Below are 14901 nucleotides of genomic sequence, written 5' to 3'. Positions count from 1 at the left end.
CTCCGTTCATGCTCTGTCTCTCTCTGTCCCAAAAATAAATAAACGTTGAAAAAAAAATTAAAAAAAAAAAAAAAAAAAGAGTTGGATGCTTAACTGACTGAGCCACCCTGGTGCCCCCCAAATTCTGTCTTTTGATCTCTCCCAGCCTCACACTCACTCCCTTGAAAAGAAATCACAGTTCTGACTTTCACGGTAAACATATCTTTATGTTTCTCCATAATGTTACCTTCCAGGGTACATCTTTATAACTTTTAAGGATCTTTTAATCCACAGACTCCTCTCGACCCATTGCTTTCTTCTTTTCACAGTTTACCTGTTGAAAATCCTGGCCTTTCTACCTGTGATGTCCTGGATATTGGGATTGCATTCTCAATCAGGATTGAATCTCAGCTGGTGAGACTACAGGAAGGATAAAAAATCTGGAAGTTTTTGTGATATTAACACCTCGGTGCCTATTCAGTGCCTTGATCCATGGATCATTGGAGGCTGCTACTTGGTGACGTTCACCTTTTGTAACTGCTTTGCCATTTTTATGAAAGAACACTTTATCTACTATTTGATTATCCAGTGGTATAATTCATATGGGGAAGGCAGGGGAAAAGTTCGATATTTTCTTTTATTTTCATCTTTTAGATAAAGGCTTTCCTTCCAACCATCTCCTTAGGGGGATTTGTTAGCTTTTGTTTTAATATTTTTATAAATTAACTGACAAACACATTTGGTAGGTTTCTATAAATCAAAATTACGATCTTTTTAAAGGTGAAATTATCCTCTTCTTGGCCAAAGTCTCTTTTAATTAGCTCTTGACATAACCATAGTAGTTTTTAATAGTTTCCTTGTTCTTTGTTATGTCAGGATGTACATGTCCTGCCTCAGATATAGAGTTAGCTCTTTCTCTAAGATGCCCCGGGTTTTTATTTATTTATTTATCTATTTATTTTGGGGGATAGAGAGAGAGAGAAACATGAGTAGGGGAGGGTCAGAGAGAGAGGAAATAGAGAGAATCCCAAGTAGGTTCTGCACAACCAGCAGAGCCCAATCGATATGGGGCTCGAATTCATGACCATGAAATCACAATCTGAGTGGAAGGCTGATGCTGAACTGACTGAGCCATCCAGACACCCCAAGGTTTTTTATTTGCTTGTTTGGTTTTTATGGTACACGGTATTTCAAGATTGTAATCTGGACAGCAGGGTTACTCATCACTTCTGGATTGTTGATTAGTATTCTAGACCTGTTGACAGAGCAAGGAAATCATACATGCAAAAAACACAGAAACACACACACAAGTACCCATGAGTTCATATTGATACTGAAACCTAAATTTCATTGATATTGAAATTCAAATTCAGTATTAGAGAGTTTTTATTTTTTTATTTTTATTTTTTTAATATGAAATTTATTGTCAGATTGGTTTCTATACAACACCCAGTGCTCATCCCAACAGGTGCCCTCCTCAATGCCCATCACCTACTTTCCCCTCCCTCCCACCCCCCCCCATCAACCTTCAGTTTATTCTCAGTTTTTAAGAGTCGTATTAGAGGGTTTGTTTTTTTTTTAATTTTTTTTTTCAACGTTTATTTATTTTTGGGACAGAGAGAGACAGAGCATGAACAGGGGAGGGGCAGAGAGAGAGGGAGACACAGAATCGGAAACAGGCTCCAGGCTCTGAGCCATCAGCCCAGAGCCTGACGCGGGGCTCGAACTCCCGGACTGCGAGATCGTGACCTGGCTGAAGTCGGACGCTTAACCGACTGCGCCACCCAGGCCCCCCTGGGTATTCTAATTCTTAAGGATACAATGGATGATAGATAGAATATCCCATAATTACATGTTTACGTATGCCCATTTACACACATGACTATCTCAAAATAACATTGCTAATTCCACCACAAACAATATGCCAAAAAAAGCTAACATTTGTTTGCATGTACTCACTCCATTCTCCCCATTTTATACTTGTGTAGTATATACGTTGTCTGAGTGTATAGCTGTGAAAACAGGTACTCTTTCTAATTCCAATTTATTCTTACTTCTATAAGTAACTATGCTTAATGATCTTCACTAGTTCTTAGAATTTTTTTTAAGTTATTTTGTTTGCCTAAATTCACTATCTAGTAGATTCTTCAGGAAGTTCTCATGGGAACAACATTGCCAACCCTTTTACGTGTTCATTAATAATAGGTTTTTATATGTGGTTTTTATACTGAAGGTCACATTTTCTATATATGAAATAACTTGCCTCAGATTTTCTTTCCTTGGGTGCAGAAACATGTTACTATGTTTTCTTTATGTTGTCCATGTGCTGCTTTTGAAATACAAGATGACAATGAAATGTCCTTTCCCTCATAAATATCTTGTTTTTTTCCCCTAGGTGAAAAATAATTTCCCCCCTTTTTAAACTAAAGCCCGGAAACTTTACCAGAATATAGCTGGTGATATTCATCCCAGGTTGATATTATCAACAGGTGATAAGGTCTTTAATACAGAGTTTCAAATCTTTTTAATTTCAGGAAAGTTTTTCTGAATTACAGTTTTTAGTATTTGTTCCCCCCACTTCTTGATTTGGTTTTATTATTCAGGTGCCCTTATTATTTATAGGATGGATATAATATGTTATTTGCAACTTCTCAAAGTTTTTTGTTTCTTTATTTCCTTTTGGTATTTAAGAATTTCATCCTTTCCACCTATTTCTCTTAAGACATCAGCTGTTGTGAATAATCGTGCTTGTGTTCTTTCTAATTCAGTCTCCGTTTTAAACCTTTTATTTTTTTCGATTTTCTGACTTCTATCATCTTACTTGCGGTTTTAAAAATTCTGATTTATGCTGTTCTACCATGTCGTGTGATGCTTTCTCAATGTCTTTTAGCTCCTTTTTAGGGTGTGAATTCATTCTCAGCGACGTATCTTTCTGCTATGCTTGCTTTCATTATACATGGGAATGTTATCCTCATTCTCCTCTTTCTTTGGTTACCTTAGTGTGGAGTTTGATCTCCGTACTTTTCTACTGCTTATCTTTTGCAAAATGAACTGTCCAGAGCTTTTAGATGGAGATGTGGTCCACGGTGGCTCTTCTCATTTCACACCGCTCCTCTTCTGCTCTTTTCATTAAGACTTCAAAATTATGGTGGATTGCTTTCTGAAATGGCCAGGCTCTCTTCCTTTCTTTCTTTGTACCTGGACCTTCTCTCTGCTTTTCAGTGTCATCCCTGGTCTGCCCGATTTTAACGGCACACCTAACAGTGTGGGTGGGCTCCTACAGTCCTCTCCGGAGAAGGAGCTCCAAGACGTCGGTCTTTGGAGTTCGCAGGGAATAGACCAGTCCAGCCTCTTGTGGATTTTATTTGAGGTTTGCTGTTATAATTTGTAACCTAGCTTTACTGTAAAGGTTGTCCACATGTCCTTGGTTTTGCTCTCCATTTACTCTGTTTGCTTTAATAAGTAGATTCAGAGACATTCAAGATGTCTTCCACCTCCTCCATTTTCACAGGGTGTTCGTGGGTAAGATTTGAAATTATTACTGAATTAATACGTTCACTAATTAAATAAATTCAATTTAGACAATGCTTTTCAGTGTCCATATGCACAAAAGCCTCGGGTATTTATTAGTAACCAAGGAATCTTACTTACCAGAATTGATCCAAAGAGCATGATTATAGAAGGTCACAGTGATATTTGGTCGAGAGTTTTCAATGGAGTGGATTTATAATTGTGAAAAATAAAAACAATATGTTTTCACAGTAACAGTTGAATGGTTCAATAATAAATGAATAAAACACTTATTCATTCACTTATATCCACTTATTAAGAATTGATATATAAATATGTTCAGAAATGAAAATGTTAAATGACAAACAGAAAACTTAAAAAGAGGCCATACAATACAATCCTTATAGCTTATAGATCTAGATATAGACCTATATTTTAATATAGGTATATCTAAAGATAAATTAAATGTTACAGTGATTGGTTAGTATGGTGGAACTTTAGTAATTTACTTATACTATTAGCTTATATATTTTTTAAATGTGAATTCACAATCCTGTTCATTTAATGACCTGACCTACTTGTGGTTGTTAAGTAATAGCCTAAAAGTAATGGTTGCCAAGATGCATCAACATTGAGTTGTAAATAAATTCCAGAAAGGCTTGCAGTGTGTTTTGCAAAAAGGTGTTTCCTTCTCTTCTGGCCTCTGCTTCTTGTTTTACTTGCAATCGCGAAAGAGTTTAGGCTTGCAATTTCTGATTTTGATTTGGGGTGTGAATTTCCCATCACTCAGGAAAGTCTGTGACTTTCCATTAGACTTTTGGAGGTGGGAGTTCAAAAGGAAATAAAGTCTTCTAATCCATAGGTAAACTGAAAGAAAATAGGAAAACAGAGTCTCTAATTTTTTTCTGTCATGTTTCATTGGTTTTTAATGAACTGCTTAAGTTTATTGAGTAACAAAGACAAGCCAGATGTTTAATAGCCCAATAAAGTAATTAATCGGTACTTCTGGTTTAACAATGTTTTGCCTATCAGCCTCCATAGCACAATTTCAAATATATAGGATTGCTTAATTGCATCCACCATGCCCAGTTAACCCTTTATCAACAACTCGTGACAATGGAATATTATTTACCACTTTTTCTTTTTACTTTGTGTAATTATATACAACCATATGAAGCTAGAATTTCAAAACTTATCCATTTCCTCCTTCCTGTAGCAATCATTAGCATTTGATTCATCATTATATCTTGTCCATTCTATCACAGATTCTTTTTTCTTGTATCTATCTCTTTGCCATCGTAGTAGCTCAGGTGCATATTATCTATCTTTTGGAATCTTAAACTTGTTTCCCTTTGTTTTAACACACTTTCATGAGAATGTCTTACTAATCCAGATCTTATGCCAACTCTAGATTTTGCATATTTGATGGATCACTATGTCTCATAACAGGGGTTGCACACTCAAAGGCCTTTGAGGGCCAGGCAGATTGATGGGTCCTATCGACAACAGGAATGCCTTGATCATACAATAGGTCTTACGGGGCTAAGTAGCCAATTGATTCAGAAACATCCTCCTCAACGAAAGGAATGGATCTTCAGGCCAAAAAGCTAGAAGTTTTTGCTGTCTGTCTGGGAAAAGAGAATTCCAAATCCAAAAGTAAGCATACAAAGCACCTCATAACCTGTCCCATACTCATGTTCTCGTTTGTCACTATTCCCAAGAAATGACAGGCCCTGTTTCCAAATAGGTACAGACCCTCCTTCCTCCAAGCCTCTGCCCCCAATATTAACACACGCTTTGGGATTACACCTGGTCATTATTCAGTATTCAAATCCTTTTTTTTTTTTTTTTTGCTTTGCGAAGAATTCCCTGACATCTTAGTATCCTCTCCAGCTGATTAATTATACTTTGAGCTGTCTCTTTATTGTTCCCTGCTCATAACTCAATTTGAATATATTATCATTGCATTATGATTATTTATTGATGTGAGCTTCTTAGGATATGCTCCAAGCTTCTTGGTGATGGGGACTATGAGCCCTTCCCCTGGCAACCTGTGATACCTTTTCCAGTGCCTAGTACATGTTTAATGAACACCTGTAAATAAATTTATTCTGTCCTTTCATTTGTTTATGAGATAAATAATAACATTATTATTTTGTTTAATATTTTTTGTTGTTCTAAAACCTGGACTCCAGCGTGCAGCTCAGAAAAAAATCACAGTGGTCATTTGTATGCTTCTTAAGTTTTCTGGTAGAATTTTGACTATTGAAAATAATCTCCAGACATTAGGTATTTTTAGCAATAGACTGAGTGTGTGGATTGTGAGCAGTCAGAAGAAAGAATTCCAGGGGTGCCTGGATTGCTCAGTGGGTTAAGTGTCCGACTCTTGATTTCAGCTCAGGTCATGATCCCAGGCTCATGGGATCCAAAGCCACTTCTGGCTCTGTGCTAAGCATGGAGCCTGCTTCAGACTCTCTCTCTCTCTCTCTCTCTCTCTCTCTCTCTCTATCGGCACCTGGGTGGCTCAGTTGCTTAAGCATCTGACTCTTGATTTTGTCTCAGGTCGTGATCTCACAGTTCGTGTAATCAAGTCCTACACTGGCCTCCGAACGGACATTGAGGAGCCTGCTTGGGATTCTCTCTCTCACTCTCTCTCTCTCTCTGCCCCTCCCTGCTTGTACACGCACGCTCTCTCTCCCTCTTTCCCTCTTGCTCAGAATAAATAAATAAACATTAAAAAAATTCTCTCTCTCCTTCTTCTCCTCTCCTGCTTGTGCTCTCTCTCTAACAAACAAATAAAAACAAGAACGAAAACAAAACAAAAAGAATAAAGAATTCTGGTTTAATAGGAAAGTTTTACAAATTGCACCAGAGTTAGTAGAAATCTTGGTCCCAGTCATTTACTATAAAATGTTGGGAAGATGATTTACTGTTTTTTCTTTCTTTTTCAGTCTATTCAAAGGACTTGACGCCTATTTTACCAAGTTGTCGTCAAAGTCTAATTAAGCACTTGATACAAAGTGTTAGCATAGTGCCTGGCACATTGCTGTAACTGATCTCCCTCACAACCCAGGAAAATGGCTTCCTTTTCCTTCCATTCCTCTGTGTGGCAGCTGAATAGTAGCCCTCTGAAAAATATTCTACAACAATCAGATCTTAATGAATACTGTCCAGGACATCATATTTACTGCATAATATTCCTGGGATCTAAGCCAGGTGTGGGTATTTTTTTTAAGTTTTAAAGGAAAAGAATTTCAAACTCTTTCTTCACCTGAAAACCATTTCTTGGTGAGACCTAGTTTCACTTCAAGTGCCCTGTCCCACTTGAAAATCTGACTGTGTTCTCAATCATCTCAGGACAAGATCCTAGTGAGAACACCGGTACCATCTTAGAGACTCTATCACAAGAAGGCTCAGCATTTCCCTTACATGGGAGGAAACGGGGATGCTGCTGTCACAACCTCAGCTGACATGTCTGTCACACAAGATGGGCAGGTTGAGTTTAAGACATAAAGCAAGGTGGTGTGTTGATATTTTGGACATGTCGAGTTTGAATTGTTTGCTGTACATCTTCAGTGGGGGAGTAGGCAGAAGAAGACTTTTAATTCACAACCTTGCAAAGTAATGTGATGGAGAAGGTCACAGAATGGTTGCTTATACAGAGGTAACATTTCTCATTAACCCAAAAATCTACCTCAATTTTCACTGATCTGAATTTTTTCTGCTTCTGGAAATTCATGAGAAGCATTTGGACAATAAATAACAAAGTCTTCCAAAACAAAACAGAACAACAACAACAACAAAATAAAACAGCTGCCAGCTGGTTTTCTGCTGAGGCAGGCAACCAGGTGCTGAGCAAATGTAACCAAAGCCCAAATTTGGTTAGTTTCACAAAAATCCAATATTTCACTGTTTTGAGATTGCAGTATCTCACCAGGCTATGTGATTATACATACACCTTAAATCCATCACCAGATACAAGAAAGTATATCATGCATCTAAGAGCACCTTACATATCATGAATATTTCTGCCACTAATTTTCATCACCATTTCAAAGCCAACATTTCTTCAGCAATATGCATGTGTATTCTTGAACAGCAAAAAGAAAGCTAGCACATTCCCATGACTCACGTTCCAGATCTGGCCTTGGTTCCTAAACTCCTTTTGTCTGCAATGCCTGACCCACTTGGTGTGACTTTTCAGCCTTGTTTCTGACTTTTGCGTCCAATATGTGATATTTCAATCCATTCTCACCCTAAATTTAACACATCTAAGACATGAAAATCTGTTGCCAAACATGAATATGGGATGGAAAGTGCAGTAAATGTCAAGTATATACCTTCATTCCAATTTATGGACTTGCTAAGAGCAACGACCCCGAGGAACAGTTCAAATCTCCTGAGCATTCACGTAAACCATCTTAGAAGAGTTCTATTTCAATGCATTTCCTTTGTGGTAGCTTAATGGACTGCTTTAGAATGCCTCCACAACTCTTGGTGGACTTGTCGGCTTTATAGGAGAGAAAACCTTATTCAATTGTGGTTACTCTGTCACTCTTAATCACTTACCTTCTCTATTGTTTCTGATTAGGATTAAGATGTCACTCCACCACCTGATACTTATATTGTCCATATATTTCAATTTACTCTATTTTCTTCTGGAATCAAAATCAGTCACATAAGCATTGAACTTCACTGCTTGGAGAAACTGATATCAGCAGAGGGGACTCTTTCCTTTCCGGCATTTGGAGATTGTGCATTTTAGAGTCATTGATAAGGTCGATGTCAGTGCCCTTTGCAAATCAAATCAAATGTAATCTTTAATCAAATTAGGGAATCAATTAGGCAGATGAGATTGCAATTTTTCCTTAATGTTCTGTCGCGAGCACATGAGAAGATGGTTGCCATTTGTTTCACAATCTGTCTCTTAACCATATAGCTCCCCAGTTTTCAAACCAGCATTCAGTATGGTTATCTAATTTTGGAACTGACAAAGTTCTCAGAGATAACCAGTCCCTCATTTTAGACAGAAGACAGTGATATCTGATGTCACTCAGAAAGCGAGTGGGAAAGCTAGCTGTGGAAATCATATCTCCTGGACACTCAGTTTAGGTTTGGAGACTGGGAATGTACTAATAACTTAGAAAACCATCACATCATTCTAGTGCAGAACACATGTAAACATACATAACACAGGATTTATCGTCATGGTTGAAACAAAAATGTGGCACTGTTTACTTAAGCTACAGAAGGGAAAAAAACATATATTTATATGTTTACATATGTCCCCGTGTCTGTGCACATATGCTTTGATATTATCTGAAGTATGGGGTGGTTGATAATAGTGACTTAAGGATTTCCACTGTTCGTTTTTCTTGTTTATTTATCTACTTTTAGAGAAACAGAGAGAGTGTGTGTGTGTGCAAGTGGGGGAGGGGCAGAGAGAGACAGAGAGAGCGAATCCCATGAAATCACGAGAACATGACTGGAGCCAAAATCCAGAGTCAGACTTAACCAACTAAGCCACCCAGGTGCCCCAAGGATTTCCACTATTAAAAATTAATGAGGAACATTGTCAAATGCAGATGTCCAGAAGTTTTTCTAGAGATTTTGATTCAGGTTTTTGGTAGAGCCCAGTAATACTCATTCTTCCAAACCCCTCTCTGAATTCTGGTGCAGGGAACCATGGACCATACTTTTAATTACACTGATTTATAAAGTCTCTTCTTATTCTTACTATGGGCAGGTCTGTGACTCTAGTAATACCTTGACACTGCCAGCCAATAACGCTTATCCTTAGAGATCATTGGCCATTGGCCATCCACAGGGGAAAAAATAATGTATTTAGACCCTTGAGAATTCAGTAGTGCTATCTCTGAGATACGAATTGAGGAGATCCAGGAAGCCAAATGATGACAGCTAAACCCAGAAGGCATCTTTGGGATAGTACTCTGATTTAATTCTACCTCTTGGGCTTTACCCTCAAGGAGAGAAAAGGAGGGAAGAGGCTTGAACTTTAGAAACTAAATAACACAGTTACTTTCTTTTTATGTAGAGTTAAAAATGGACAAGATATCAGGTTTTATAGAAACCTCCCAATTTTAGCTCTGGTTCTCCTCATTTTATTTAATAAAATGTATTATTTTATTTAGTTTGGGTGGGAACTAGAGGAGGGAGAGCAGGTAGGGAGCTAAACAGAGGAGACTGGTCTGTGCTGAACAATTGGTGAGAATGAAAAATTAGGCTGATTTCAAGGTTGATTATACTTTTGTTTGTTCTCAAGATAGTCATGGGCGTTACAGGGACAATGGGGGCTATAGGGATAAGAGAGGGAATGTGCCTTCCTGTTGACTCCCTCACGGAGTTTGACCAAAGTGTGATGGTCTTAGGCATTTTACTCAGAGGCTGTGTAAAATCCTCTAGGTGAGGGGTTCAGAATTGAATTTTATGCTCTTGCAACATCAGTATTCACAAACTAGTTACACAATGCTAGCAAGCACTGTCAGTCAGATGTAAGATCAAGGTTCCGGTCTTGGAAATGACTGCTGGGCAGCATTGGGTAATAATCTCTTTAGAGCTTGTGCTGTAAGATCGTGGGGCTTCTCTTTGTATCTACCTATAGTCATTCTGCATAGCTCTGCCTACCCCATTTCTTCCGTAAATTCCAGAGCACACAACCTCGTATCAAAGTGACTGCCATGTAGGTGAAAGTACAAGAATGCTGTGCAGTCTGTGAGAGTGGGATGTTTCTCCTAGGACTACAGAAATCAATGGTGGAATTCAAGTATATTAGAGATCCCGAATTGTGGAACTCTTCACCCCATTACCACACACAGTTTTTCATGTATGGGTTTTAGTTCTTGGTGCCACCACAGGTAATTCTTTTGTCTCTGAAATCTTTTTTTTTTTTTTTTTTTTTTTTTTGGTAATGTTTATTTTGAGAGAGAGCACGAGCAGGGGAGGATGAGAGAGAGAGAGAGAGAGAATCCCATGCTAATAGCTCAGAGCCCAATGGGACGCTCAAACTCACAAACTGTGAGATCATGACCTGAGCTGAAATCAAGAGTTAGGTGCTTCACCGACTGAGCCACCCAGGCGCCCCAAGTTTCTGAAATCTTATGGTGGATGCGCCCTATCTGCGTCGGTGGAAGGGAAGTAACAAGGGTATGGGTGGTATAGAAGTGCTGAAGGAGAAGGCTCCGCTAGGCTAAAAGCCAAGCGGGAAGAAGATTACCTGTATAAAAGAATGCCAATTAACATAACACAGGTCCATCAAGCCTGTTCAAAGTCCATGGAAGATTAAGGTTTTTTAAAGACATCACAAGTCCAAAAGCAAGATGTGGTTGGAAGTGAAGAACTAAGTGAGTTCCCACGTGTCCACAAGTAATGCTTCTAAATGAGCTATAGATGGTTATAATTTAGAAGGGAAACACGGGTTTTCATCTTCTAAGTAGAGTTAGTAGTGTTATCAATGGCATTGGCAATGTTTTGGAGTCTAAGAAGGAAGCATGCACCCTTTTAGATGCTCATCTGCCATGTTGGAGATGAGAGACAGGAACAGACAAGGGAGGGCCTGAAGTTTCAACCTGAAAGATTCACATGGAACCTCTGGCGAGGCCATAAAGACTAACTTGCCATTCTTACTAAGTGACTTGAAGGGAGAAAAAAGATCAACACCCAACCTTTAATTCCCAGAGTGTAGGTTATTATTAGCATCGTCTCAGTAAGAAAATTAACCACCGTGTACTAGTCCCTCATCCTAAGAGTGAAAAGCATGATTATGATCCGTATGAATTTATCCTGAAATCCCAACAGATCCCACCCTCTTTTCTTGGCAAGTATCAAAACATGAGCTTACACATACACACACACACACACTGTGGAAAAGAACATTTGAGGGACTCCAGGCTTTAAACCTAAGTACTTGGATCTTAAAAAGCAAGATTCCCAGAGGTCCTGTTGGTATTGTTGATTGCTGTTTTATTCCCAAGTAAATGGTGAACTCTTTGTGTATTTTGTATACATTTGCCATATTTGTATGTTTGCGGCATATATGACTTTGCTTAAGTTATCCTACAAAGAAGTGTAACATATATAGGTTAGGTTACACTTGACTTGCATATTGACCTTGGCCATTATAAATTATGCCTTTATTTGTTTTGGATTTTCGGTTTAGTGGTTAAGTGTAGCTGTTTCAATGAGATTGCCTGGGTAAAATGCTGATGTAGCTACTTTCTGGCAAATGACTTAATCTTATTTTGGACAACTGACTTAATCTTTCTAAGTCTTAGATTTTCAAAGTATAAAATTGGTATAAATAATACCCCCCTAATACCATGATGATGAACGTGAAGTCAAATAGTTTACGTAAAGCACTTAGCACATAGCAAATGCTCATCAGATGGAAGAAACTATTAAGTGTGATTTGAATTAGTCATTACCCTGGACTATCGAGATCATATCTCCATTCTATTAAAAAAAAATCCATCCCAGTCAATATAATAATAACCATAACTGTAAGAAAGACAACAAAGTCATAGTGTTTTTCTTTGAGAGCTTTTCCCCAGGTTTCTGTTTTGGCATTATTGATTAAATGGTACTTTTTGTGGTAATTTTCAGTTTTTGGAATTGAGACAGAGAAATATGAGAGGGATTTTTTCCTTAAAATAATTTCCAAAATGTTTCAGATTTAAAAAATTAAAAACTTTTAAACACATTTAAAAAAATTATCTTATTTTTTCTTCCCCAAACTCAATAGGGGTAGGGTGTGGAAACCAAACACCAACTTTCCTGCTTGGACCATCCATTTGTTTTATCTATTAGAAGCTAGATTCATTGTACTGATTGAGTCAATCTGGGTTTTGCTTCTGCAGCAAAATGATGTCAAAACACACCTGCTTGACCTCAATTCTGCTGAAAATCCTCTGTTATGCTCTGAACACAACCATCAAACTTGCAGTAATTCAGCTCCACTCGTTTCCCTCTCGGGACAAGTCAGCTCCCGGAACACTTCTCTCTGCGGGGCTCCAGGGAGACATAGTCACCGATGCCTTCTGCTCATTGGGACAGTGTAGCTTGGAGTGAATATTGGGTATTATTTGAGCTGCTCTGTGGATTGCATTGCAAGATTTTTTTTTATATCTCTTTAAAAATAGTTTCCTGTGATTTAGATATTCTGTTTCTAATGATAGATTTTATGTCTTCAAAAATCTCCAAAGTGGTTACAATGAAATTTGCAAAAATTTCAAGTTTTGCAGCTGAATCTTTAGGAGTGCACAGTTCTAATGTTTAATTGTGTGACACAAATGCAATTTTAAAAGTAAGCCATATTTATCTCACCATATGGTATGTGATGCCTTCGGTCTCTCCAGCTAGTCACTAACTGCCTATAAAAGACCGTGATGCAAGACGTTTCTTGCCTGAGTATAATCCTTATTTGATTGAATTTTCATTTTATTTTAAAATGCTACCTGAATCTTCTTAATTCTCCTTCATTAAAATGTGTCTGTTTAAAATGCAGGGCAGGAACAGTCTTTATGGTTGATTGTTGATTGAGGTCTTATTCACTCACCGCTCATTTCAAGGAATAAATTACCAACAGATTAGGCTACATAAGAGGAGGCTCTACCTAAGTGACAGAAAGGACAGTGAAGCAATGAGCTTGACCAACATCTATTGGGTCAGTCTGATTAACAAACCAGGAGGGAGAAGCCAGGGATGGTTTTGGACACACAGTGGAATGGGTGTGAAGTGTAAACGAGTTGTTTCCTTCTTTGGAAGTACAACTAGAAGTAAACCTCTTCCATGAAAACTTTCCTGATTCCTTCTCTCCCACCTACCCTCCCCCTTTTTTAAACCTTAGGCTGAAAATAATTTCTGCTTCTGCAAATATCCATAGCTTGAAAGATAGTCGCTGTAAGAACAATAACCATTTGAGTGTTTACTGTGTCCAGATTAATGATCTTATTCAACCCAAATTTTAAATTTCACTTATTTTTAGTTACTGCAATTCTCATAGCACATGTCTGTAATACAGATAACACAGTAAGTCATTGTCAAAAGAAAAAATAAAGAAAGAGTGAATGATCTGGAACATGGAAATACCTCTTTTCCGTGTGGCCTTACTATTTTCAATTTAACCTGATTTCTGTTTCAAACGCACAACTTGTTTTTCCCCTGCCTTTCTCCCCACATTTCACTCTCTTCCATGATATTCTAGAATTACCATCTCTTTTCAATTCTTTTGTCTTGTTCCTAAAATGTGTAGAGCTTCACGACTAAATGGTGACTTCTGTGCAAGTTTCAAAAAACCCCATCTCTCTATTCCAGTTGAAATGACCAAACCCAGGATGAAGCCATCCAGAATCTGAGCAGCATTTTCTCTACAACACGTCACTGCTTATCACATGGATGTTGTCATTCGGCCACTAGCATGAGAAGGTCTAAATACAGGGGAGGCAGAGTCAGAGTACCAGAGTTGGGAGATGTCCGAACACAGGGAATATTAGCCACACACACCTAACTGAAGCCCTTGTGACGCTTCCAAGCTCAGAAGAGAGGCCGAGGGCAAGCTTTCCAGAGAAAAAGAAAGTTTAAAAGTAAGTTTGGTGTTTGATAGATAAAGGTTGCTCTCCTGCAGTATTGTTAAGTGTTGACATCCTGAGGAAAACATTTTTAGGTTATGTTTCCTGTGCAATAAAATGAGGAAATGCTGCAAGGTGGAAAGAGAGTTCAAAGTGATATGATCTCTGTGATAATCAGCAATGATGAAGAAATCGACGCATGAGAGAGTGAGGTTAAGAATCTTTAATTGTACCTGGTGGATTAAAAAAAAAAAAAAGACCATTATTTGCATCACAAAAGGAAGCACTTTTTAATTTCAGGGTAAAATTGATGAGATTGATGTAATGGATAGTGTTGTGTCTGGTCTCCCATCAGCCCACATGCCTTCTTCTGAAAAAATGCACTCCAAATGTACAAAACCTAGCACTGCAAAATGTAGAATTTCATAGCCGATACATCACTGCCTGAAGGAGAGAGAATTTAATAACTATAACACAAAAATCAAAACACTTGGACATTTGTAAAGAGCATGATACAATCTCTTGAATAAATGCCTACTGAAAGGATAAGTCAGACCTAGAAATACAAAATACAAATATAACGACCATATGCATGAAAAATGTCTGGGTTCTCACCAAAACTTTCATTGGGCACAAATTCACAGCCTTGGATATATTACTTGTAAACAAAAATAATGGAAATAAGTTAACTAAGTATTTAGTGTAAAAAGTTGGCGGAAGAACAAGGGAACACAGAGAAAGAGAACAGGTAAATCAATAAATATAGAGACAAAATTATGGAGGCCGTAAACAGAAAATGGTCAAAATTAAGTAACAATATCCAGACCTA

Source organism: Leopardus geoffroyi, chromosome D2 (assembly GCF_018350155.1).
Source record: "Leopardus geoffroyi isolate Oge1 chromosome D2, O.geoffroyi_Oge1_pat1.0, whole genome shotgun sequence".
In the NCBI taxonomy this organism is placed as follows: Eukaryota; Metazoa; Chordata; class Mammalia; order Carnivora; family Felidae; genus Leopardus; species Leopardus geoffroyi.
The sequence above is the reverse complement of the archived record's forward strand: the minus strand, read 5'-3'. Positions refer to the sequence as shown.